At 42.0% G+C, this 24,320-nt stretch overlaps 1 protein-coding gene across 2 annotated transcripts in view; it reads right to left on the bottom strand.

Annotated features, from left to right (window-relative positions):
* Positions 1-20,976, bottom strand: part of Rnf13 (ring finger protein 13) — a 76,684-nt gene extending 55,708 nt beyond the window's left edge. The window contains exons 1-2 of one of the 2 annotated variants that reach the window (XM_050120223.1): positions 20,823-20,957; positions 5,104-5,248 (exon numbers count right to left, since the gene is read on the bottom strand). The gene's annotated coding sequence lies outside the window, so the exon portion shown is untranslated. Of the gene's footprint in view, positions 1-5,103; positions 5,249-20,822 lie in introns of both variants that reach the window. The other variant, XM_050120222.1, reaches the window with a different exon arrangement.
* Positions 20,977-24,320: the final 3,344 nt, after the last annotated feature.

Raw genomic sequence — 24,320 nt, 5'->3', positions numbered from 1 at the left:
CAAAAATAAGCCCACACAGCTACAGCTGTCAAAAACATAAATCGGAGAAATGACCACCTCTTCAATGAATAGTGCTGGGAAAACTGTATTTCCACGTGTAGAAAAACAAAATCAGATCTGTTTTCTCTCTCTCTTTCTCTCTCTCTCTCTCTCTCTCTCTCTCTCTCTCTCTCTCTCTCTCTCTCTGAAAACTCAATTCAAAATGGATGAAACACTGAAGACCTGAAAAACTTTTCATCAAGATATAAGCATGAGACAAGGACTTCTGAACAGGAGTCCAATAGCGGAGGAAATACTCATTAGACTAAAGAAACAGACTACAGAATGGGAAAAACATCCCTGCCAACTATACACCAGACAAGGGATTGATAAATATGATAAAAAGCTGAAAAATGAAACACCAGTAAAATCAAATGACCCAATCAATACATGAACCAATAAACTTAATGAACAATTCTCAAAAGAAGAAAAATACAAATAGCCAACAGGCACCTGTAAGTGAGTGTTTAACATTCTTAGTCATTGAAGATATGCTAATTAAAATTTAAGGATCCTTTCTCATCAAACTCAAAATGATAAAATCAAGGAAACAAATAACAAATGCTGGCAAGGGGGTGGGAAACAAAGAGCCCCTACTCACTGCTGACAGAAATGTAAATTTGTACAACCAATCTGTTGGGGTTTTGTTTTGTTTTTTGTTTTTTCGAGACAAGGTTTCTCTGTAGTTTTGGTGTCTGTTCTGGAACTAGCTCTTGTAGACCAGGCTGGCCTCGAACTCACAGAGATTCACCTGCTCTGCCTCCCAAGTGCTGGAATTAAAGGCATGTGCCACCACTGCCTGCCTAATTTGCCATGGATCTTCCTCAAAAACCTGAGAATAGAGCCACTGATGACCAGGCGAATGCATCTGCTGATAAGGCTGACAACCTGCGTTCAATCACCAGGACATACAAGGTAGGAGAGAACCAACTCCTTGGTGTAATAACAAGTTCACAAGTACCCACCCGTGCATGAGCACACTTAAACACATACACACAGATACAGTAATTAAAGAAAACTGAAAACTGAATAACCATATGACCCAGTTAAACCATTACTGGATACATCTGAATGATTCTAAGTCAACAATGCTGAAATGCTTTGTGCAGTCACGTTTATGTCTGTACTGCTCAAAATCAAAAAATGTCAACAGACTAGACTTCCATCAACAGATGTACAAAATGGAACTTTATGGGGCGATAAGGAAAAATGAAATACTGACATATTCAAGAAAACTGATGTAATTGGAAATCTTAAATGAATTAAGTCAGTCTCAGAAAAGCAAATAACATGTTTTCTCTCTTATGCAGAAACTTAAAATTACATGTATATAAACACGTGTGAGCTTGTGTGTACAAGTGCATGCATGCACAGATGTAAATCGCAAAACTTGAAGGATGAGATCAGTGGGAAACAGGGAGGGTAACAAAATACAGGTAATGGGAAGCAGAAGGGGGAACTAGTTGAGGGAAGGATCAGCTACGGGGGCAGGGATAAAACAGTTAGGGAGAAAAAGAATGGGAGCAATGCACAGGGACACAAATGCATGGTGACGCCGTGACAAAACCTACTGCTTTTTATTCTAACCTAAAACATTAGTGTAAGAAGAGTCCTGGTCAGGGCCACAGAAATGATTTGGCAGATAAAGGCAGTTGCTACTGAGCTTGACCATCTGAGCTCCATCCACAGGGCCCACAGCGATGGAAGGAGAGGAATGACTCACCTACGCACACATCCTAGAGCACGCACACACCAACACATACAATAAGTAAAAACAAAATGTAAATTTTGGTTTTAAAAAATGCTTATGACTGACTGTAATCCCGGCACTGGGGAGGCAGAAGCAGGAGGATTGCTGCTAATTCAAGCCATCCAGGGCTATTTATCTCAAGAACCTGTCCCCCCAAAAAACTTTTTAATTTTAAATAAAGAGAATAAAATATTTTAAAATAATAAGAAACACTAAGTACATGACAGTTTCATCAAACCAACAATAAAGACATCCTGGGGGCAACAAGGACAGTGTAGCTATGATGGTCAGCTTTAACTGCCTACTTGACAAAACCTAAATCACCTGAGAAGAATCTCAGTGAAGAACGTCTGTATGGACTATCTTGTAGGTGACAGAGAGGTCTTCCGAGAAGTTCACCTGTCTCATTTTTGGTGTGATATATTTATAAAACTTACCATTTCAAAAATAGCTTAGTAACTATATTTTTACTGTCTGTACTAGATCACCATCTTATATCTCTAGAGCCTTCTTATCCTGACACAATGAAACCCACAGCCCTTAGCAACACTTACTCACTTCCTGTCAGAATTTGACAGCGTGGGGCAGCACATAAGTAGAATCATCCAGCATGTCTTCTGTGACTGGCTCAGTTCACTGCATGTCTATGGAAGTATAAAATCTGCTTCCTTCTCAGGCTGATAGTGCCCCATGGCTTGTACACACCACATCTTGTTTACCTACTCCCCCATTAACAAAAATTAAATCGCTTCTATTCTTGACTTGTTAAGAAACATTTAATTGTGTTTCTTCTTTTAGTTGGGTATGACAGATTGCCTTAGTTGTAAAATCAGAATTCCTCTGAGATTACAGCTGACTTTGTTCAACAGTCACTGGTCAGCCCAGGCAGGAATGTTTGCTAAAACAGCATCTGCCCTGCCTGAAGGAAACAGTTCACAAAGGAAAGATCATGGAGCTGCACAGAGCCCCCAGAGCTGCATCAAGTTCCTCACTCCAAAGCCCCACACCTATAAAGGGTGCCCTTTGCAGACCCCTCCAGGCTGACCCCTTTGCCATGCACGCTAATAAGTGCAATCATGTGTGGAGGTTAGACTGTTCCTTTCTGCCCTGTCTCTTTCCTCTGGGCCCCAAATCTAATATGGTACATACCAGAAGAAGAACTGCAGGAACAATGACTTTTGAGCATTAGACCATTTTCCACAGATGCTGAAACCTGTGTACCCACCAGTAATGTACAAGGGTTCCTATGACTTCTCATAGCTGTAACACCTGCTGTCTGCTATTTTTGACACAGCCACCCTAGAGTGGACAGAGTTGTGGTTCTGGTTTGCATTTCTCTATGAATTAGTAATATTGAGCATCTCTTCTTGCACTGTATGCCCATTTGCACATCTTCTCTGTGCACTCTTCTCATTTTAATCAAACTCTATTGCTGTTGCTGAGTTATAGGGGTACTGACACACTTTAAACATCAAGCCTTACCTAATATAGGACTGAAATATGTTTTCTCCCATTAGGTACATTATTTCTCACTGTGTAAGAAATAGATAAAGTCCTTCAATACACAAACACTTTTAATGCCAGCGCCCCTATTTTTGATTTTATTATCTTTGTTTTTGGTGGCATACATAAGAAATCCAATGATGCAAACCTTTTCCCTGATTTATTTATATATTATTTCTATGTTTAGATGTTGAACACATTTTTTTTGCTAATTTTTACATTAAACAGTAATACAACTTATTTGGAAAACACTTTCTTGATCAAGACTGAGAAGAAACATACCATGCAATGATTCACAAACTTCTTACAAGTCAAAGGACAACCAATAGGTCAAAACAGACAAGAAGGAAAGGTGGGGGAGTGATGCTAACAAACACACACTTCATAGTTCTCTCAATGCCACTATTGTCAACTACATCAGAGGCTGTCAACCCCAGCAAAGAACCACACAGAAAACAAGAAATGAACAATTGACAATGAAACTTTTTTCAGGGGTTTTGAAATCTTTATCACTAGGGAACATAGCAGAAAATTCTGGGTTTTGTGGTTATCAAAACATGCACCATGTTTCAGAGTATGTCTCCTAAACAAGAACGTTTTATTTTTACGATGTTTCCACACAAATGTGAATGCTATCACTATAGCTAGCACTGAGAGAAAACTTGACTTTATGCTAGATCTGATGGGAATGTTACTCCCCCTAGCCCTCTACACAGCCTTTAAAACACAACAGGAGAAAGTGACTTGTACTTTTAGGGAACAGAACTTATATATATAAGATCTAGGAACTAACACACTGAAAAGTGAACAAATCTGCTTACTCATCGTTCCTACCTTCATCCCTCATTCTTTAATTTTTGTACAGTTCTTAGATGGAAACCAATAATGCAAGGATGATTGACAAGGAGTGTGGGTGTATAAACGTGGATTCTTTCACGCTGTGGTCATGGTGACAGACTGTCACACCAGCCGTGTTACATCATTGCCATTGTCACACGCTGCTTCTTTAAATTTACTTTAGTTATGTGTATGTGGGGAGAGGTGGGCCTGAGCGCAAGAGCCAGCACTCAAGGACGCAAAAGACACCAGATGCCCATGGAGCTAGTTACAGGGAGTCACAAGCCACAGGATGTGAGTGTGGCCTATGGCCAGGCCCAGTAACAAGCTTTACAGTGTTTCTCCAGCTCCATTCTTGACTTCCTTTTCTAGATGCCAGCCCCACCCGTGGCAAGTGTTTGCAGTCAGTTTACACATCTACCATGAGTTACTCCTTTAATCTCCTGCTTTTTTAAATGCTCACTTCTTCCTGTCTTAATTTTTAATTCTCATTTTTACTGTTTAGTGTCCTTATTTGCCGAAAGAATATGTACTTCTCAAGGACATCGATATTTACTTTACAGATGTGCAAACAGTGCTTGACAACAGTGCTTGACAAAAACTGGATGTTTAGCATTTGTAAAACAAATTACACAACATTTCTCTTTATACTATCTTCAACAAAACCTCTAAATGTGACTACTGTTTTACCTCTCTTTAAAAAGTTCTAAGACTTTAACATTAAACTTGTCTTAAGGCTCAATAGCAGAGCAGCTGCCTACCATGGGCCTCAAAGAGGCACTGACTCCCCAGTACCACCAAAAATTAATAAAAATCCTGTTTCCATTAAAACCAGGGTGTGGTGGTTTCAACAGTAGTCCCAGCTACTCAATGGAATTCAAGACTAACATAGGCAGCACAGTGAGATGCTGTCTCAAATTCCTAAGTGAAAAACGTCTTATGCATATATTAGAAATACACATAACTATACATACATTGAATATTATGGAGGCTGGAAAGATGGCTCAGCAGTTAAAAGCAGTTGTTGATCTTGCAGAGGACCCAGGTTTGGATGCCAGCATCCATGTCAGGTGGCTCACAAACCTCTTCCGATTTCCCTCTTCTGGCCTCTGAAGGTACCTGCACATATGTGGTATGCATCTTTATACTGTGTCACACACACACATACATACAAAATAAATAATTCTTTAACTATTATGAAACAATAAGATAATCTAATAGATTAGAATGTTAACTCTGGGTGATGGGTCTTTATATCATTTTCAGTTTGTTCTTCACACTTATCTATGTGCTTCAGAGAAAAACTTTCTAGAGTCTGTTAATTTATGGTGGTACCTGCTTTAATCCCAGCATTTAAGAGACAGAGGCAAGTTGTCCTCTGAGTTTCAGGCCACTCTGGCCTTCATAGGAAGTTATAGGATAAGCAGGGCTACATCACAGATGCTGTCTCAAAAAACATCAAAATGATGATGATAGTTCAGGTATGTGGCTGCTGGTAGGCTGTGCGTACTCCATGGAGGTCCTGTACCCATGCACCAGCAGGCAGCACGAATCGTCAGTGAGTTTACAAACAGAAAGGACATGAGGGAGAAGAAGGACCTGTTGGGGGAGTTCTATGGGGAATAAGAGGAAGGCTTGGGGTGAATATGATCATGCATGAAACGTCAATGAATAAATAAAAATATTTTTAATACTTTTAAAAATAAATGAAAAGGGGGTCTGGAGAGATGGCTCAGTGGTTAAGAGCACTGACTGCTCTTCCAGAGGTCCTGAGTTCAATTCCCAGTAACCACATGATGGCTCACAGCCCTCTATAATGAGACCTGGCGCCCCCTTCTGGCTTGCGGGCACACATGGAAGGAATGTTGTATACATAATATAATAAACAAATAAATATTTTAAAAAAATAAAAATAAAAAAGGGCAGATCTTGGGAAGAAAATTAAATGTTTTTTTTTCAATATAAGCACTCAATTGCACATAAAATATTCCCTTTTTTAAGATTACTTATTTTTATGTGTATATGTAAGTGCTCGCATATATACACATACTGTTGCTTCCCACCAAGGCCCGAAGTGGCTATGAGATGTCCTGGAACTAGAGTTACAGACTATGAGAGGGCTGAATGAGATGTGGGCATTTTAACCCAGTTGGTGGCACTATTTGGGGAGGTTTAGGCGGTGCAGCCTTGCTAGTGACTGGAGGCAGGCTTTGGCTTTGGGATTAAACGGCTCTTGCCACTTCTATCTGCTTTATTTTGCAGTTGAAGATCTGCGCTCTCAGCTTCCTGTTCCTGCTGCCTGCCACTTGCAGCTATACATATTCTTATCCCTCTGGACCCCTAAGTCTAAATAAACCCTTTCTTCCATAAGATGCTTCTGACCATGGTGTCTGATCACAGCAATAGAAAAGTAGCTAATACACTGACAGCAATACGCTCTGTACGAGTGAGTTATGGGTACTAGGAACTAAACTTAGGCCCTCTGCAACTGCACAAGGGCTGAGCCGCTACCCTGGCTCTGCTCCCAAAATATTCTATCCCATGCAGCAGCTTTAACAATGAGTATGATTGCCGTAAAGTGAAAAAGCAGCAGGCATGTGCATCAGTAGACAATACATCTCAATCAGCTACAGCCCATGCTGTGATTGCTAGCATTCAGTCCCAACTGGCAAATGGCTCAGCACTATCCTTGGACCCAAAGGTAAACCAAACTGAATAACAAAAACAAACAAACAAACCTCAATTTTTTAAGCATCCTGGAACTATTCCAGGTACGAATACCAATTTTGTAGCTGCAGGGAGCTATATCAGGAAACAAGGGCCATACAATATGCTAAACTATGGTATGATATAAGTATAAAGATATATATTAGAGAGGCAGGAGAGTAGAAAGCCTATAGGGCTTGAGAAACTGCTGAGAATAATGGACATGTTTGTCAACTTCATTATTATAGTTGTTTCATAGCTATGGAAATATCAGTGTTTACCAGAGTTTATACTCAATATCTGCAAGTTTTTCCAATCAACTAGTCAAAACTCTGTTTTTAATATTGTGAAAAAGATGGCCAGAAATTAATCCCAGCACTCAAGAGGAAAAGGCAGGAAGATCTCTGTGAGTTCAAAGCCATTCTGATCTAAATAACAAGTTCCAGGCCAGTCAGAGCTTCCTGTGAAACCCTGCCTCAAAATATAGACAGACAGACAGACAGACAGACAGACAGACAGACAGACAGATAGATAAACTATGATATGAGATTAAATAGTCGAGATGGAGGAAGGACAGAGATGAGAGCAAGGAAAGAGATATCTTGATTGAGGGAGCCACTATGGGGTCAGCAAGAAACCTTGTTCTAGAAAAATTCCCAGGAATCCACAAGGATGACCCCAGCTAAGACCCTAAGCAATAGGGGAGAAGAGGCCCGATCTTAACTTGCCCTGTAATCAAACTGATGAATATCTTAAATATCACTATAGAACCTTATCCAACAACTGATGGAAACAGAGGCAGAGACCCTCATCAGAGCACTGGACTGAGCTCCCAAAGTTCAGTGGGAGGAGTGAGAATATGAGCAAAGAGGTCAAGACCATGATGGATACACCCACCAAAACAGTCTATCTGAGCTAATGGGAGTTCACAAACTCCAGCTGGACTGGGAAGGAACAAGCGTAGAACCAAACTAGTCCCTCAGAATGTGGTTGACAGTTGCATGACTGGGGCAGACTGAGGGGCTACTGGAAGTGGCAACAGGATTTATCCATACTGCTTGTAATGAATTTTTTGGAACCTGTACTCTTTGGATGGATACCTTGCTCAGCCTAGATATAGTAGGGAGGGCCTTGGACCTTCCCCAAAGCAATGTTTCTTACCCTCTCTGATTAGTGGGGGGGAGGGGGGGATAAGTGGAGGGAATAGGAGGAGGGAAGATAGGAGGAACTTGGATTGGTATGTATAATGAAAAAAGATAGTTTGTTTTCTTTTAATAATAAATTAAAAATAGATAGATAGATAGATAGATAGATAGATAGATAGATAGATAGATAGAAAAAAAAAAAGCTGAGGTTCCCAAAAAAATAAACATAGAAAAGGGATCCTTTTTCCACAGCTGGGATCCAGTCCTCAACTGAGTATGGTGAAAGAAAACTAGGCACAGATAATTTCAGTAGGCTGTCCAGATAGAGCTGATCCAATGCAGAAAAAAAAAAAAAAAAAAAAAAAGCAGGACACAGCCAGAGTTTGTGGTACAGGCAAGAAAATTCTGGTGTACGGACAGCAACAAGGAATTGCTGCAGAACACAGATGGAATATGGAGTATTTGTGAGAACTGGTTAAAAATCCTCTTCCTAGGCCTCCAAAGACCTAAGGGCCTTGTAGAGACCTGCACCCAAGGCCTGCACAAGAGCCGAAATACTAGACGATGTCACCTGCCACTACACCCACCTGCCTGCTGCTTTCACTCACTGGTGTCCCAACTGAAGGATACAAAAGCTACCAAACACCAGCACATGGCTTCTTTTCGCTGCTCAGATGCCAACACAAAGGTGCACAGCGAAAACTGCTCGTGAGGTTTCAGGTAGGAACACCAGCTCGGTTGGAAAACGGATGTGTGTGATATTCTGACAAAGAACTCATTACACTCTGTCCATGCCTTGGGTGAGCGTGTGCTTGTGGCTTAATTTAAAAGAGACAAATTAACTGGCCTGGCAGAGGCAATTTCAATACAGCACAGCATTTATGTGAAATATGACGCTTTGCTTACTAAGTTGATAGTGAAAACTAGGAACAAGAAGTAAAACAGATTGGAAAGCTGCAGTTTGGCCAGAAAAGAAGCACTTCTGAAGGTGAGGTCAGGGTGGTGGCATCCCAAGCACAAAGAAGCCACAGACTGAAGAGAACAGGAAGGTGACAGGAAGATCTCGGGTTTTGCATACTGCCACACATCACACGATCACCATGTAAAAGGAGAACTCATTTGAAAGCCTCTGTTTGAAGAAGAGATCTCAAAGATGCCTGCTTGCACAAGGCCAGCTAGGGAAGTGCTTCCCAGGGTTAGTACCCAAGCAATCAGTGGTAACTGCAACCATCTGTACAAACATGCCAAGTTGCTGCTTAACCCGGAAGACAATGGAATCGTCCATGGGTTGTAGGTTTTACAGCACTGCAGAATGCAATAAGTAGGGAGTCATAAAAGCTCAGATTTTAAAGAAAACCTGCAAACTCCAGCATGTTTAACATCCTTGAAGGCAAACACCAAACATACATGACAATGAAGCTGTAACCTAAACTCACACCATACCAAAACAATATCAGAAAAGTGGATCAATGACCTGAAAAAAATAAGAGCTCTCAATGAGAAAAGACCTTAAAGAAAATACAGGACCAGATCTGACAGTACACACCTGTAAATTCCAGCAATCAGGAAGATGAAGGAAACATAAAAATTCATATAGCTTACCCCAGATACTGAAATACTATTTCAAAAGGAAAAAAAAAAGTCAGGAAAAGTGGGACACCTATAGTCTAAGAAGCTGGGAAGCAGAGGCAGGTGAGCTCTATGAGTTCAAGGCCGACCTGGTCTACACAGAAACAGAAAGTTCCAGGCCAGCTAGTACTACATACTAAGGCCCTGTCTCAAAAAAAAGAAAAAAAGAAAGAAAGAAAGAAAGAAAGAAAGAAAGAAAGAAAGAAAGAAAAGGGTAAGTTTCCATATTAGCATTGAATTCTTAGAAATGACATCAAAAGCATGAGTAAAAAAGATATAAATTGGGCTCCTCAAAATTGAAAACTTTTATGTATCAAAGAACATTTTTTTTTCAAAGAACATTATTAAGATAGAAACCACACACAAAAGGAAAGAAAATCTGTACATCTGTATATCTGATAAGGATCTAATACCTAGAGTACAGAAAGGAGCTGGAGAGAGGGCTCCGCTGTTAAGACTGCTTACTGCTCTCTCGGAGGACCAGGATTCAGTTCCAGGTTCCCAGCATCCTCCTTAGACAGCTCACCAACACCCTCTTCTATCCTCGAAGGGGACCCACACATATACACACAGATACACAATAGAAACAAAATAAATTTCAACATATACAAACCACATTTTTGTTGTTGTTGTTTTTGTTGTCTGCGTAGCTCTAGCTATCCTGGAATTCACTCTGCAGACCAGGCTGGCCTCAAACTCAGAGATCTGCCTACCTCTGCCTCCTGAGTGCTGGAGTTAAACATGTTTGCCACCATTGCCTGGCCATATAAACCACTTTTTAAAAATTCAGTATCAAAAAGATAATTTTTAAGAGACAAAGAACTTAAATAAACAAGTCTTCAAGAAAACGTGCAAATGGCAAATGAGTGCCTGAAAAGATGTTCAAGGTCACTGGTGACAGGGTGACACAAATCAAATCATGAGTAGGGCTGGGCGTAGATAGTGGCACAGACCTTTAATTCCAGCACTTGGGAAGCTGACAGAGCTCTGAAAGTTTGAGACTAACCTCATCTACATAGCGAGCTCCAGGTACAGTAAGACCATGCCTCAAACAAACAAACAAACAAAAACCACAAGTAGGTACCAGTCACAAGAGTAACAATAATAATTTTTAAGACAGAAAACAGGAACCTGGAGAAGAATCAGTAAAGTCCTTGCTGCCACACAATATAAAGATCGAGCTCGGATCGGATACCGAGCACTCGGAAAGTTGGTCATGGTGTGCACAGCTGTCACCCAGTGCTGAGGAGACAGGAACAGGAGGACCAATGTGGCTTGCTGAACCAGCGAGCTACAGATTAGACTGTCTCAAAATTTAATGTAGAAAGAGACCAAGGAAGACACCCAGCATCACACACACTCACTCTCGAACATATGCACACACATGCACGGGCATAAACCAGACAGACATACACCAAACCGAAAAATAGAAAAAGAAAGAGGAACTGTTACAAAGACACAGAGAAATCCGTACCCTTACCCTCTGCCAACGTAAAGATCGGCTATTCTAGACACTATGGAAAACAGTTATGCAGGTTCCCTAAAAAACTAGACACAGGCTTACCATAAGCAATTCCAGTCTTGGTACAAAGAAATAAAAACTGGTACCCAAACACAACCTCATTGATTAATGCTAACAAAAACACAAACAGGCAAAGGGTTAAAACAATTCAAATATCCATCAATGACTGAATAAATTGTGTCTGTAGAGGAATATTACACAGTAGTTTAAATGTGCTAGTACATGTTACTGTATGTCAGTAAGTGAATGCTACTAAGTCACAATCATATAACATTTGATTCCCTATAAAATACCAGAGTAAATAAATACATAAAAAGAAAAATAATTACTGGTTGCTATGGCTAAGGGTATTAGGAAATAAAGAAAAGTAGCTGCTAATGGTACAGGATTTTTATTTTGGAGTGGTAAAAAAACATTTCAAAACTAAACAACACTGAAATATACAAAATGCCACTGAATTGCTACTTTTTAAACAATTAGATCTTTTTGGTGTAAGGGGGCATTGTGAGTGTGTGGTGCATGCACGTGAGTGTGCTGGTATGCACCATGCGCACACAAATGTGGGGCCGGCAGAGGATATGTGTTCCGCTATCACTCTATGACTTCCTGCCACAGACAGGGCCTCTCACTAGAATGGCCAGCCAGCCAGCTCTCAGCATCAGCTCCTTATTCACAGCCTTGCCCAGCTTTTCATGCGGACGCTACAAGTTCGAACTCAGGTCCTCACGTGGCAGGACAAGAGCTCTTATCCACCACATCACCTTCTCAATCCCTAAACAGTTAATTTGTTAGGTTAATATCAATTCTTACCCTGCCAAAAAAAATCAATTAGTATTTATAATTCATGAGCATATAGTACTTTCTTTCGAGAGGTCAAAAACGGAAATTGTAAGACAAGTAACCGGATAAATTCAACATTGACAGGTGCTTTCTGTAAGAGTTAAAGATCAATGACTGCTTTTTCTCCCAGGGCTCCGAGCAGCAACACTCACTTCTCATCAGCTCATTAGAGCTCTTTCCCTCTGTTGAGATCCACTCCCTCTGCAAAGTTTAATAGTTCAATCATTAAAAACTAAACTTGAACTAGACAACACTTAAGCAATAAAACATTAACACATTTCTAACTTCCTTAGAAATTATTCTCAAATTCTTTTACCCAACCAGAAGTTCTCATACATCAGTGAACAGAATTATCCCAAAATCTATTGCTCATTCAATTATATAAATGTGGCTAGGAATATTTACATGTCTTAATGTACATATCTCATGATTATCAGTACCCTAAAAAAAATGATACTAACAATGTTTCTTAGACTTTGTCCTTCAAACAATGATTTGTTTGTTTGATGTTGATGACTCATCAACATTTATGATCACGATTGAAATAACATAACTGTCTTCTTCCAGCCTCACCCTCTTGACACAAAAATGTCTCAACAAGTAGGAGGAGGAGGCGCACAAGAGAGAATAAAAGTAAATGAATATGCCCAAAACATTTAATAAGCATGAATGAAAATGTCATAATTAATATATGGTGGGAAAAAAGGAAATGACTGATCATGCTACGACCTGTGTAAAATTCCTTGGCAGATCACACGGATGTCAAAGACAGCTTGAGACAATGCCCGGGAGATCTACTTACACTCGCTCTCTCTGAACTCAGTCCCTTGCCATCCTCCATACTCCCTTCTTCTCACTGAAAACACTGTCCAGCAGCCTCTCATTCTGCTTTGTCGGTACCACCACAAGGTAACCAAACCAACTGATCATCATTCTTGTGTTACCCCCTCATGCTAGGGATCCTTTTTCTTTAAACGTCTTCAGATTAGGAACTGATATTCTCTGATTCTGTATGTCTCGCATCTCATGCCAGGAAATAACACAAGGGACCAGTGTACAAAGGGAAACACGAACAGGTGAGGAACCACTCACTATGGCCTAGCACTGAAGCTCAATGGGAAGCACTCAGCTTCTTCTCCTCTGACAACTGTATAGGAACTACATTGTACCCTGTTTTAAAGTGTACACAGCAGTCACTAGCAAATAGCACCAAAACATAACGTGGATTTGGTAAAAATCCACTCTTAAACCTATGTCATTAACCAAAAGCAGTTATTTAGCTTCATTTGTATGCAAAGGAACTTTATAATCAGCTCTATTTTATCTATGTTAGTAAAGCAAAATATTAATGCGACATTTTTGCAAGACATCTCAAAAGCTGATTTTTTAAGCTGAAAAATTCCAATTACCTTACCAATGAGAAAATTAATTGGAAGGTAAAAAAAATCGTTATTGTTAGTGAACAATAATACCCAGGTTCCCTTAATGTTGAAGCTTTTGTCTCCAACAACCTTATTTCTATTAGTCTCCTAGATCAGCAGAAATACAATTCACAGCAGGTCTCTCTTGTTCATCTAGCGAGTGCACAGTCCTTAATACTTACTGCACTACAAATTTCCTTCAAAGCCTGCTCCCTGCCTGGGCACAGCCTCTTCCTGTCTATCATGAACATTTAATGTGCACTTATATCTGCATGCATTAAGAGCTTTCTGACTTTAAACCGTTTGTCTCAAAGGAGATAACAAAAGCAAAGTTGAAGACACAACAATTTACCATTCAACATATGTATAACCCTTGGCACTGTTCAAAAGGTAAGACATTGTAGTGGGAAGGGGGACGCAGAAAGAGGGGGAAGAAACATAAGAAAGACATGATCCATCCCTTCCTTCAGAGTGCTCCTCACAACCCACCAGGATCTGGTATCGTTATTCTTATCTGCTTAAGTAGCATGGCTTAAACATACAGTAGAAAAAAAAATATAATTACCATAATAAAAGAGGTACCCATTTCTCCCACAAAAAGGCCAGCTTCAGAAGGACAGGGCTCCTGTCCCTTCAGTTAAGTGATGCTGACTGAGAGCCTAGCACATGACAAAGAATGGACTGAATAAATGAATACTTGTTGGGTGAAAGGATGCTGGGTAAAAGAAGAAAGCCATGCAAGCAGCGGGGTTCGAGTACTGTTTCTACTGAGATGACATATGTGCAGGCCTGCTCTCTCTCCATGCTCACCAGCAAACACACTTTTGTTTGACTGGCTACTTACTCAGGCCTAACATGACATCAGAGAACTAAAAATAATTCAGGGAGAAAGTTCACAGCATAATTTAAAATCAAGAAATTGCATGTGAGCCTAGAAAATCTGCTTGCTAAGGGGAAAAATAAAAAACCCTACAGGCCCTTCTATTACTTAGTCCTGAGCCCTTTCGATGTAAAGAGGGCTCTGAGACGCTGTTCCTTCTTTCTTACCACAGCTCCCATTACAACACAAACATCCCAATTACTCTCTACCACTTTCCACATATTGACTAAGTTTCCAAACAACTCCGACTCAGAGATGTTACCATCGTCATTTCACAGAAGGGAAAACAGAAGCCAGAAGATGGAAGGCAAAGGGATTTACTCACAGATCTTTACTCTGCCTTTCTCCTTTTGCAGTTCTTCCAGTGTGAACTTGGGAAGAAACCGTACACTCTGTAGTTGTGTACCCACTTTGTTGTCCCGCAAAGTCTCACCCCATCTCTGAATAAGGGTTTTGCTATAAGCAATTCAAGTTAATCGACAAAGAAATAATTATATCTAACACGGAAATGTTGCTGAGCCTTGCAAAATACAAAACTCAAAACATCTTCCGACATTCTTAGCGTGAGAATCTCTGGTCTCCAGTTTACTGTTCTGAGAAATGGGAGCCTTGTGTGTTTACACTTTTCCTGCTGCCCCAGAACACTAATGAGACATGCTACAGGAAAACGGACAGCACATTCCTACTAAGTGGGGAACTCTCAGTCCTGAGGTATTGCCAGCGCCCCAAGTAGGAACAGCAGTTTGGGCCACTTCCTCACGGTGTGAGCCTCACTCCTCTGTTCATGGAACAGTTTCCAGTATCCGTTTTACCTTTGCACTGCTCAGCATCTTCTCCATCATTCCAAGTCTCTCTGTAGAACCCGCCCACTAAACGTGTTCATCGTAAGATCCTTTATTTACACTACCAGCATCAATACTCCCCCAGATCCGCCCAAAGCCATGTCCATTCCCGATGTTATTCTAAACATGTCAAACCTATCCTTCATTATAACCTCCACACTTTGTCTCAACTCTACGGAACTCCCACCTCAGGCTCCCACTTCTCCACTGGACCTCTGTTCCCAAATTAAAAGAGGAATTGGTCACAACTAAAAGGCAAATGCTGAAGTCCAACTGGATCAAAGACCTCAACATAAAGCCAGCCACACTGAACCTTATAAAAAGAGAAAGTGGGAAGTACACTTGAACGCATTGTCACAGGGATCCACTTCCTAAATAGAAACCCAGCAGCACAGACACTGAGAGAAACAATTAATAAATGGGACCTCCTGAAACTGAAAAGCTTCTGTAAAGCAAAGGACACAGTCAACATGACAAAATGACAGCTTACAGAATTGAAAAAGATCTTCATCAACCCCACATCAGACAAAGGGCTGATCTCCAAAATATACAAAGAACTCAAGAAATTGGACACCAAAAGAACACATAATACAATAAAAAATGGAGTACAGACCTAAACAGAGAACTCTCAACAGAGGAATCTAAAATGGCTGAAAGACACTTAAGGAAATGTTCAACATCCTTAGTCATCAGAGAAATGAAAACCAAAACAACTCTGAGATTCCATCTTACACCTGTAAGAATTGCCAAGATCAAAAACACTGATGACAACTTATGCTGGAGAGGTTGTGGGGAAAAGGGAACACTCCTCCATTGCTGGTGGGAATTCAAGTTGGTACAACCCCTTTGGATGTCAGTGTGGCGATTTCTCAGAAAATTAGGAAACAACCTTCCTCAAGACCCAGTAATACCACTTTTGGGTATATATCCAAAGGATGCTCAATCGTGCCACAAGGACATATGCTCAACTATGTTCATAGCAGCTTTGTTTGTCATAGCTAGAACCTAAAAACAATCTAAATGCCCCTTGAATGAAGAATAGATAAGAAAAATGTGGTACATTTACACAATGGAGTACTATACAGCAGAAAAAATGACAGCTTGAATTTTGCAGGAAAATGGATGGAGCTCGAAAACATTATTTTGAGTGAGGTAACCCAGACACAGAAAGACAATTATCACATGTACTCACTCACAGGTGGTTTTTAAACATAAAGCAAAGAAAGCCAGCCTACAAACCACAATCCCAGAGAATTTAGACAACAATGCGGACACTAAGAGAAACTTACATAGATCTAATCTACATGGGAAGTAGGAAGTAGAAAAAGACAAGATCTCCTGAGTAAATTGGGAGCATGGGGACCTTGGGGGAGGATTGAAGGGGGGAGGGGAGGGGCAGAGAGGGGAGCAGAGAAAAATGCAGAGCTCAATAAATATCAATAAAATAAAATAAACAAAAAGTCAAATGCAAAATCCTTAATCTGGCATTTGAAGGTCTCCACACTCTACCATTTCTCTCCATTAGGCTGTTCCTTGAATATAGGACGTTAGCAAATGTTCTCTTTCTCTAAACCTCTGCCTTAATGACATCCTCCTGGGGTCTGTTGTCTCCCCTGCTCCTCCATTTACTGTCAATTAAGCAAACAACCACATCCTCGACTTAAGAACAAGCCTGAGGCTCGTCATTCTCTCTAAGGATTTACAAACTGTCCCAGTGCCCAGGCATTATGAGTAAAGAGTTAAGCAAACTACCCAAAGTCACCAGCAAGGAGAAACTCAAATACCCAAGAGTAGTCTACGGGGCATTATGATGTGTGTAGTATATACATGTGTACACATGTGCATACACTTAAGAGGTCAGAAAGAGAATTTGGGTATCCTTTATCAGTCTACAGTTCTACACCTTATTTCCTTGAGAAAGGGTCTTTTACTCTGGTTTTTTGCTAGCCTGATGGCCAGCCAGCCCCAGTCATCTTCCTGTCTCCCACCATCTCCCAAGGCTGAAGTTACAGGTGTGGGCCACTCTCAGATTCTTCGCATGGGTGCTAGGATCTACCCTAAAGTCTTCATGCTTATGTAGCACATGCTCTTTACCCACTGAGCCACCTTCTTAAACTCACGCTGTGCGTTTTTTAAGGAATGCCACACAGAGACTGGCTTTATATAGTGAGTGTTAATTCGATCTATTCTCCCACAGGCATGAACTCGTACTGGTGCCTTAGCTTCTCGTCTGTAAGAGCGGTACATATTCGTCTGTAAGAACAGTACGTATTCTCGTCTGTAAGAATGGTACATATTCGTCTATAAGAACGGAACATAGTCTCATCTGTAAGAACGGTACATAGTCTCGTCTGTAAGAACAGTACATAGTCTCGTCTGTAAGAACGGTACATAGTCTCGTCTGTAAGAATGGTATACATAACTGGGCACAGAGGAGACGGCTCAGCAGTGATTCCTGCTCCTCCAGAAGATCTGAGTTTGGTTCTCAGCACTTACATGAGGTGGCTCACAGCCACCTTAACTCAAGTCTCAGGGTACCCAACACCTGCAGGCCTCCAGTCACCCACAAAACATGTGTCATTCACTCACACAGACACACATACACAAAAAGAAAATATATATATATAAGTTGAAATAATTTAGCCAGACAACATGGCACATGCCTTTAATCCCTGCACTAAGGAGGCAGAGGTAGGAAGACTTCTGTGAGTTTGAGGCCAATCCAGTCTACACAGCAAGTTTTAGGCCAGCCAAGTCTACATAGTGAAATCCCCACCACCACCTTAAATAATAATTTTTTAATGGTTAAAGGTGTATTTGGGCCAGCGAGATGACTCAGAGGATAAAGACACTTGGTGCCAAACATGAAGACATGAATTTGACCTCTGGGTCCTAAGTCATAGAAAAAGAGCATCTCCCACAAGTTGTCCTCAGCCTCCGCATGTGCACTGTGAGTATATGTGTGCATACATACAAAAAACAATTTTGTCGGGCTGAAGAGACAGCTCGGCGGTTAAGAGCATGGCCTGCTCTTCCAAAGGTCCTGAGTTCAATTCCCAGCAACCACATGGTGGCTCACAACCATCTCTAATGAGGACTGATGCCCTCTTCAGGCCTACAGGCATACACACAGACAGAATATTGTATACATAATAAATATTAAAAAAAAAAAATTTTGTCATAATTGTATTATCTACCACACTAATGAATTTGAGAGCTGTATGTGAGAATATAGAGTAAGAAATCTATTGAACCCATACCTAATATTAACTATTATGCTTTGTTATTTGTATACTTGGACATATAAATTTTGACAATGATATACTTTCATTCTTCTCAAATCAACCTTTGTGCAGTGCAAAATCTTTATAAAAGCTTAATTCTGGCTGGCCGGTGGTGACACACACCTTTAATGCCAGCACTCAGGAGGCAGAGGCAGGTGGATCTTTGTGAGTTCAAACCAGCCTGGTCTACAGTGAGCTCTAGGAGAGGCTCCAAAGCTACACAGAGAAACCCTGCCTTGAGAAACTTAACAATGCTTATTAAGTGCCTTCCTCTTCTCATGCTGCAGGAAACCACCACACCAGCACCACAAGGCAATAACAACTCAAACAGTGGAAATCACTGTTTGGTTTACTCATCTGCTTTCAGCTATACATTATTAATTCCTAATTTTAAAATGTCCAGAGTCATAATTTTTTAGTTAATGTTAACATAAGTATACCATAATATTTTTATCAAGCCAGCTAAAACCTATTTGTAATAAAACTACAAAGCATAAAGAGTCTGCCCGCCACTATACGCCTGCCCTTAGAGTCAAACCCCTACTCCACCCTCTCTTTGCTGAAGTAGTGCCTGAAATCTGATATAAAACCTGTTCGTCTCAGATGTAGAAACATCAAAGGAAGCAAGCTACATGCTAGTCACGTGGGTCCACCAAAACCCTTAAAGAAATAGTAAGGATAAATGAGAAATTAGCCCCGAACCCTTCCATAATCAACTTCCCTAACCATGGTTTTTGCACACATGATTTACACTGCCCATCAAGACATCATGCTGATTTCAAGTAAGGCAGAGCGAAGCACACACCCACTACTAGGATAACTGTCATTCCTTACACAGAGAAAACTGTGGGTTCTGCACAACCAATTCAATGAAGCTGAACTACATTACACGACGGGTTTCACTTCATTTCATCTTCACAACTTTCCCACTTTTTTCACTTTTTAACTTTTGCTTATTGTGTGTGTTTGACTTGGGAGGGAAGGCACACACGACAGGGTTCATGTGGAGGGCGGAGGGCAGCTTGGCCGAGTCTGTTCTCCCCTTCCACGTCTACAAGGGTTCTAGAAAATCTAATCTGGGTCACTGGGCTTGCACAGCAAGCTCTCCTACTCACTGAAACATCTCCCTAGCCCTTTCCATATTTATTGATGTCCCAAATCACAAGGGGTAAAGTCTAGTCTCACTCCCCAATTTGCAACCTGTCTTTTGAAATATTTGTTTTCCCCAAAATCTACAATAATACATTCTACAACTTCCTCTTGACACATATTTAAAAAAAATTGAAACTAACTTTCTATAAATTAAAAGAAAAATCAATCCATGAAACCCTGTGGCCCTGCACTCAAGTCCAGCTGTGCTCCCCTAAAACGGAGTTATCTTTTTGACCCATTAAAAACTATCTTTAAACAAGGTTTGATGGCCCAGTAATTCCAGTACTCGGTAGGCTGAGTCAGAAGCATAGCCAGTTTGCGGTCCGTCTGGGCTACACGGAGATCCTGTCTCAAATAAACAAACCACGACCCTATGACAAATTAAACCTCTCAAGCGCTCTTCTGGAAATCTGCAAATGGCCTGTTTCTACTGGCTCGTTGAAGGCGCAACCAACTTTACTGTGTTGGGTCAGAAAGCGCAGCTGTCTTCTAGTCACTGCCTGAAGGAATGCAGATTCCACTGTAACTGCTGCATCACTGGGCGAAAACACCAGGGCAGGTTTGGGGCAGACGTCAACCCACAGCAGCTGCCCACGGTGCTGAACGTGAGGGTAAAACGGGAGTTGCGGAAATTAACTACTGCCAGATTAGAACAAAATACAGCCATTTACCAAAAGCCAGCAGAGAACACGCAGCAGAGGCTACCAAAGTTGTTTCCCTCTGGGGGGGAGACAGATCAATTCATAAGCGTCCTTGCCGAAGTTCAAACTTCAAAAATTGGGCGGGGGAGAGGGGGTGAGCGGTGTGTAGCTCTAGCAAGGTCACGTCTAAGCCTGAAAGCTGAGCTTTTAGGGAAGGAAGGGGCGGGGGAGGGAGGCGGTGAGAAAGAAAGGAAGCGAGCGATCGCATATTTTTTTTCTTCTTCTTCTTCTTTTTTTTTTTTTCAAAGACAAAACTGGCCCGGGAGAATTTTCTCCGAAGACTTAAGAGTCAAGTGCTGGGTCAAGGGAAGTCTTCCAAGTACCTTTCCAGGCCACAGGCACCTCTGGAAGGGAACGTGGGAAGCAAAACCCACGACCCGACAACTTCAGACCGACAAGCCCGCAGGACGGGGCGCTAAGAACCGGTGTCCCGCACGGGCGTGTACTGACACCGAAGGGCCCTACAAGTCCCCACCGCGGGCCACCGCACCCTGGCCGGAGGGGGTGTGTTCTCCCGGCCAGGCCCGAGGACAACCCCCGCCCACCGCGGCCGAGCCACGCAGGCTCTTACCTGAAGTCCGGCCCCGGAACCCAGGCTCACGGGCACCCGGGAGAAGTCGCTACCCGGACTTCATGACTGAGGATCCACACCGAGCCCCTACCCAAGCGAGTCCGAGCAGGGACGACAACCGACAACAGCAGGGCGAGCGGAAGTCCCGCCTCTCGCGCCTCATTGGGCCACACTGGGAGGTAGAGAGACGCTATTGGGCTGTAGTGTTGCCCGTCAGGGCCCCGCCCCCCTCGCCGAGTCGCACCGCCTGCTCCGGCTGGCCTGGGAGCTCTGCCCAGTTGTTGAGTGTCTTTCTGAGCCGCGTGATCTAGCATCCCCCGTCGAGGAAGGGAAGATGAGGGAGGGCCGGCTTTCGGAAGCCTTGTGTGCGGTGGAGAAACCACCCGGGACCGCTCCGAGCCGCTTGACAGAGGACGGACGTGCGGTGCGTGAGGCCCAAGCAGAGGCTGCGAGTCAGAGCAGTCCGCGCCTCTTCCCTGCACCCAACCCGGGTCGAGGAGCCGCGAAGTGTCGCGCGGCCCTCCAGCTAGCAGGCCGACGAGGGCGGGGACCGCCGGGCGACGCCTCGCTTTGGAATCCAGGTCGGGTTGAAGCGAGCTGCCTGAGGTCTGGGCTGGAACCCCTGAGGCCGGGCAGGCAGCCGCGCTCATCATCACACTGCTTGACTAGCAAAAGTCCAAACCACGTGATCCAGTCCTCCAAATGCTTTCAGAATCTTTATCACATTCTGAGGAACGAAAATCTCATTCCTTCGGCTCTTATCATACATTTTTCTCCCCCAGTCTAAATCTTAAAACCAACTACTTAGATTTAGACCTACTGAGCCATCGGCTTTAACAGCTCCTAAACCACTGCGGTTTGTTTTTAATGTAGTTTGATGTAAAGATTGCAGAATCCTGACATGCCCTACTGGTCCTACTGTGTCTTGAAATAATAAGAATTTTTAATAAGGGCTATGCTAGCAACAAGTTCTTTAATACTGGAGTAGGTATAACAAGAGATGTCAGTAGTTTATAACCTCGTTTGTTTCAGGAGGCCTCAGTGAGTGGGGAACGGGAATAGAAAGATTTCCTGTTCTCTATCTCTTTGTGGCATTTTATTTAGAACTTACTCTAAATACCACACGAGCAATTTAAAACACAAATTTGAAGTGTCGAAGATTTAGTTCAGGGGCAGAGCACTGGCCTAGCAAGCACTAGGCTCTATCTGGGTTACGGGAAAGAGAGGGAACACAAAAGAATCAAATTTGAAAAGTAAAGACCACCAAAAACATTTTCACCTGTGTAGTCCACACCTGTACAGTCAATGTATTTTCATTCATTGAGGAGACGTTCAATACTGCCTAGTTCTGCTCTGACAAAAGTCATAAAGATCAGGAGACTATTGTTATGAGGGCTAAAGTAATTAGTATAAATAGATTTGCCATTCTTTATATGTATTTTCATTAGATATTCTCAAAATGGTTTGCTATATTAAACCCAATTTCTTGCATAATACAAGTTTTTTAAAGCACAGAAAAAAAAAACCAGCTGTTAATTCCTTAAATAAGGGCTCTTAAGGAAGGAACATTTTGCTTCTATTATCAGCCTCTGTAGACTATGGTAAGTATAAGTTCTCCCAGAAATAAACAAGACAATATGTTTGTGTTGCACTTGGGCAGACTAATGACTTTTGCTAGTCATTGCTAGTATGTAGTTTATAAATACATATTCCCCTTGGATTGAGTGAAGGCAGATTAGAAGACATATTGGAATAGGATATTTTTAATTGTGGTTTTCACGAGTATGTAGAGTTTAATAGGGTATATGATCACTGAAGTGACCTGCATTGGCACAAGACAACCCAAGACCAAGTTCCCAGCCCAAAGATTTATTTACCCCAGAGGGACAAAGGGCAGGGAATAAGAGACAAGGACAAGAGATATACTTGAGGGAGAAGGGGGAAAGAACAAGGAATAGGGGTAAGGGATATTTGCTCCTGGGAAGAAAGAGAAGAAACAGAGGTGATCCATAGGCAAATGACAGCTTTATTTTTTTTTAAGGTATTTTTTGTTGTTGTTGTTGAGCTATTTATTTTTCTCTGTTCCCCTCCCTTCCTCTCCTTCAGCCCTCTCCCATGGTCCCCACGCTCCCAATTTACTCAGGAGATCTTGTCTTTTTCTACTTCCCTTGTACATTAGATCACAAATGGCAGTTTATAAACATAAAAGGGGAAACCCCTGAGTTAGGATGAGTTGGTTTGTTTTGATTGGGCATCTTAATTAGGATGACCAAAAGGGGACTTTTGGTTGCGACACTTCAGTACTAGTTAGGTCAGAAGGAGGAAGTAGCCAAAGAAGAGAATAGAGCTTGATGGCCAGTTTTAGGGATGTAATGTACTGGTTTTTAGCAAAGAAGAGGGAAAGGCCTGCCAGAGCCGTGTTTGCCATTCTTGGGCCTGCCAGAGTCAATTCATGCCCACCTTTTTGTTTTATTATTCAGTTGCTGGGTGTTTGATAAGTGGGCACCGTTCTCTGGCTGCTTCCTGTTGACATTGGGGCATCATTGTTAGGGGACCCAAGGAAGCTGGGTTGCTGGTCAAGGCTGGGAAGGGCAGGCCGTTTCATTTGTACCATATGGAAGTGTAGGCTGAGTTGGAACAGTCTGGGGCTGGACACTTTGGCACTGTCTAGGATGTAGATTCCAAGGAAACAGCTGGAGCAATCTGCAGCTGATTTGGAACTCATCTCTAACCCCTGCTGCAATGAGGTAAAGAGGAGCTCCAAACATGTTTGTATTACGCTAAATAAACCTTGCTCATTACAGTCTGGGCCTCTCTGGTGGTCTCTCTCTCTGGGGGTCGTAATCTGGGCACAACACACAGGAGTCTACGGGGGCCATTCCTAATTAAAGTACCACAAGAAGTAAAAGACCTCTTCAGTTTTACAGCACATTCGAGCCAGCTCAGGAACCATAAGGCTGTCTTAGTTATTGTGGCAAACCACCATGACCGAAGTAACTTTTATAGAAGAGACTGTTAAACTGGGCTTTCAGTTTCAGAGGGTGTATTCACCAGGGTTCTCTACAGTAACAGAACTTACCGAATGAATGTCTGTACATATTGAGTGGTGGTTTATTTGAGTGACTGAACAGACTGTTGCCTAGCTAATCCAATAATGGCTGGTCAGAAACAGAAAGTCCGAGAATCCAGTAGTCTCAGCTGGTCTTTAGTATACACCAGAATCCTGAAGAAATGGGTCCTAATGCCAGTGAGGAATGGACTTGTTAGCAAGGCGAGAGTAAGGAGGCAAAGAGCAAAAGCTTCTTTCTTCCATGTCCTTATATGGGCGTCCAGCAGAAGATGTGGTTTAGATTAGAGGTGGGTTTTCCCAGTTCAAGTGGTCTAGATTAAAGGTGTTATCTTCCCACCTTAAAGATCCATATGAGAAGTCGATGTTCTCACTTCAAATTAAGCAAAAATTCCATACAGGTATGCTCAATTTTTGCATCTTAGTTAATT

This window comes from Alexandromys fortis, unplaced genomic scaffold (assembly GCF_014885135.2).
Source record: "Alexandromys fortis isolate MF-2015 unplaced genomic scaffold, M_Fortis_MF-2015_v1.1 scaffold_172, whole genome shotgun sequence".
NCBI classification, from domain to species: domain Eukaryota; kingdom Metazoa; phylum Chordata; class Mammalia; order Rodentia; family Cricetidae; genus Alexandromys; species Alexandromys fortis.
This window is presented reverse-complemented; position numbering and strand designations above follow the sequence as displayed.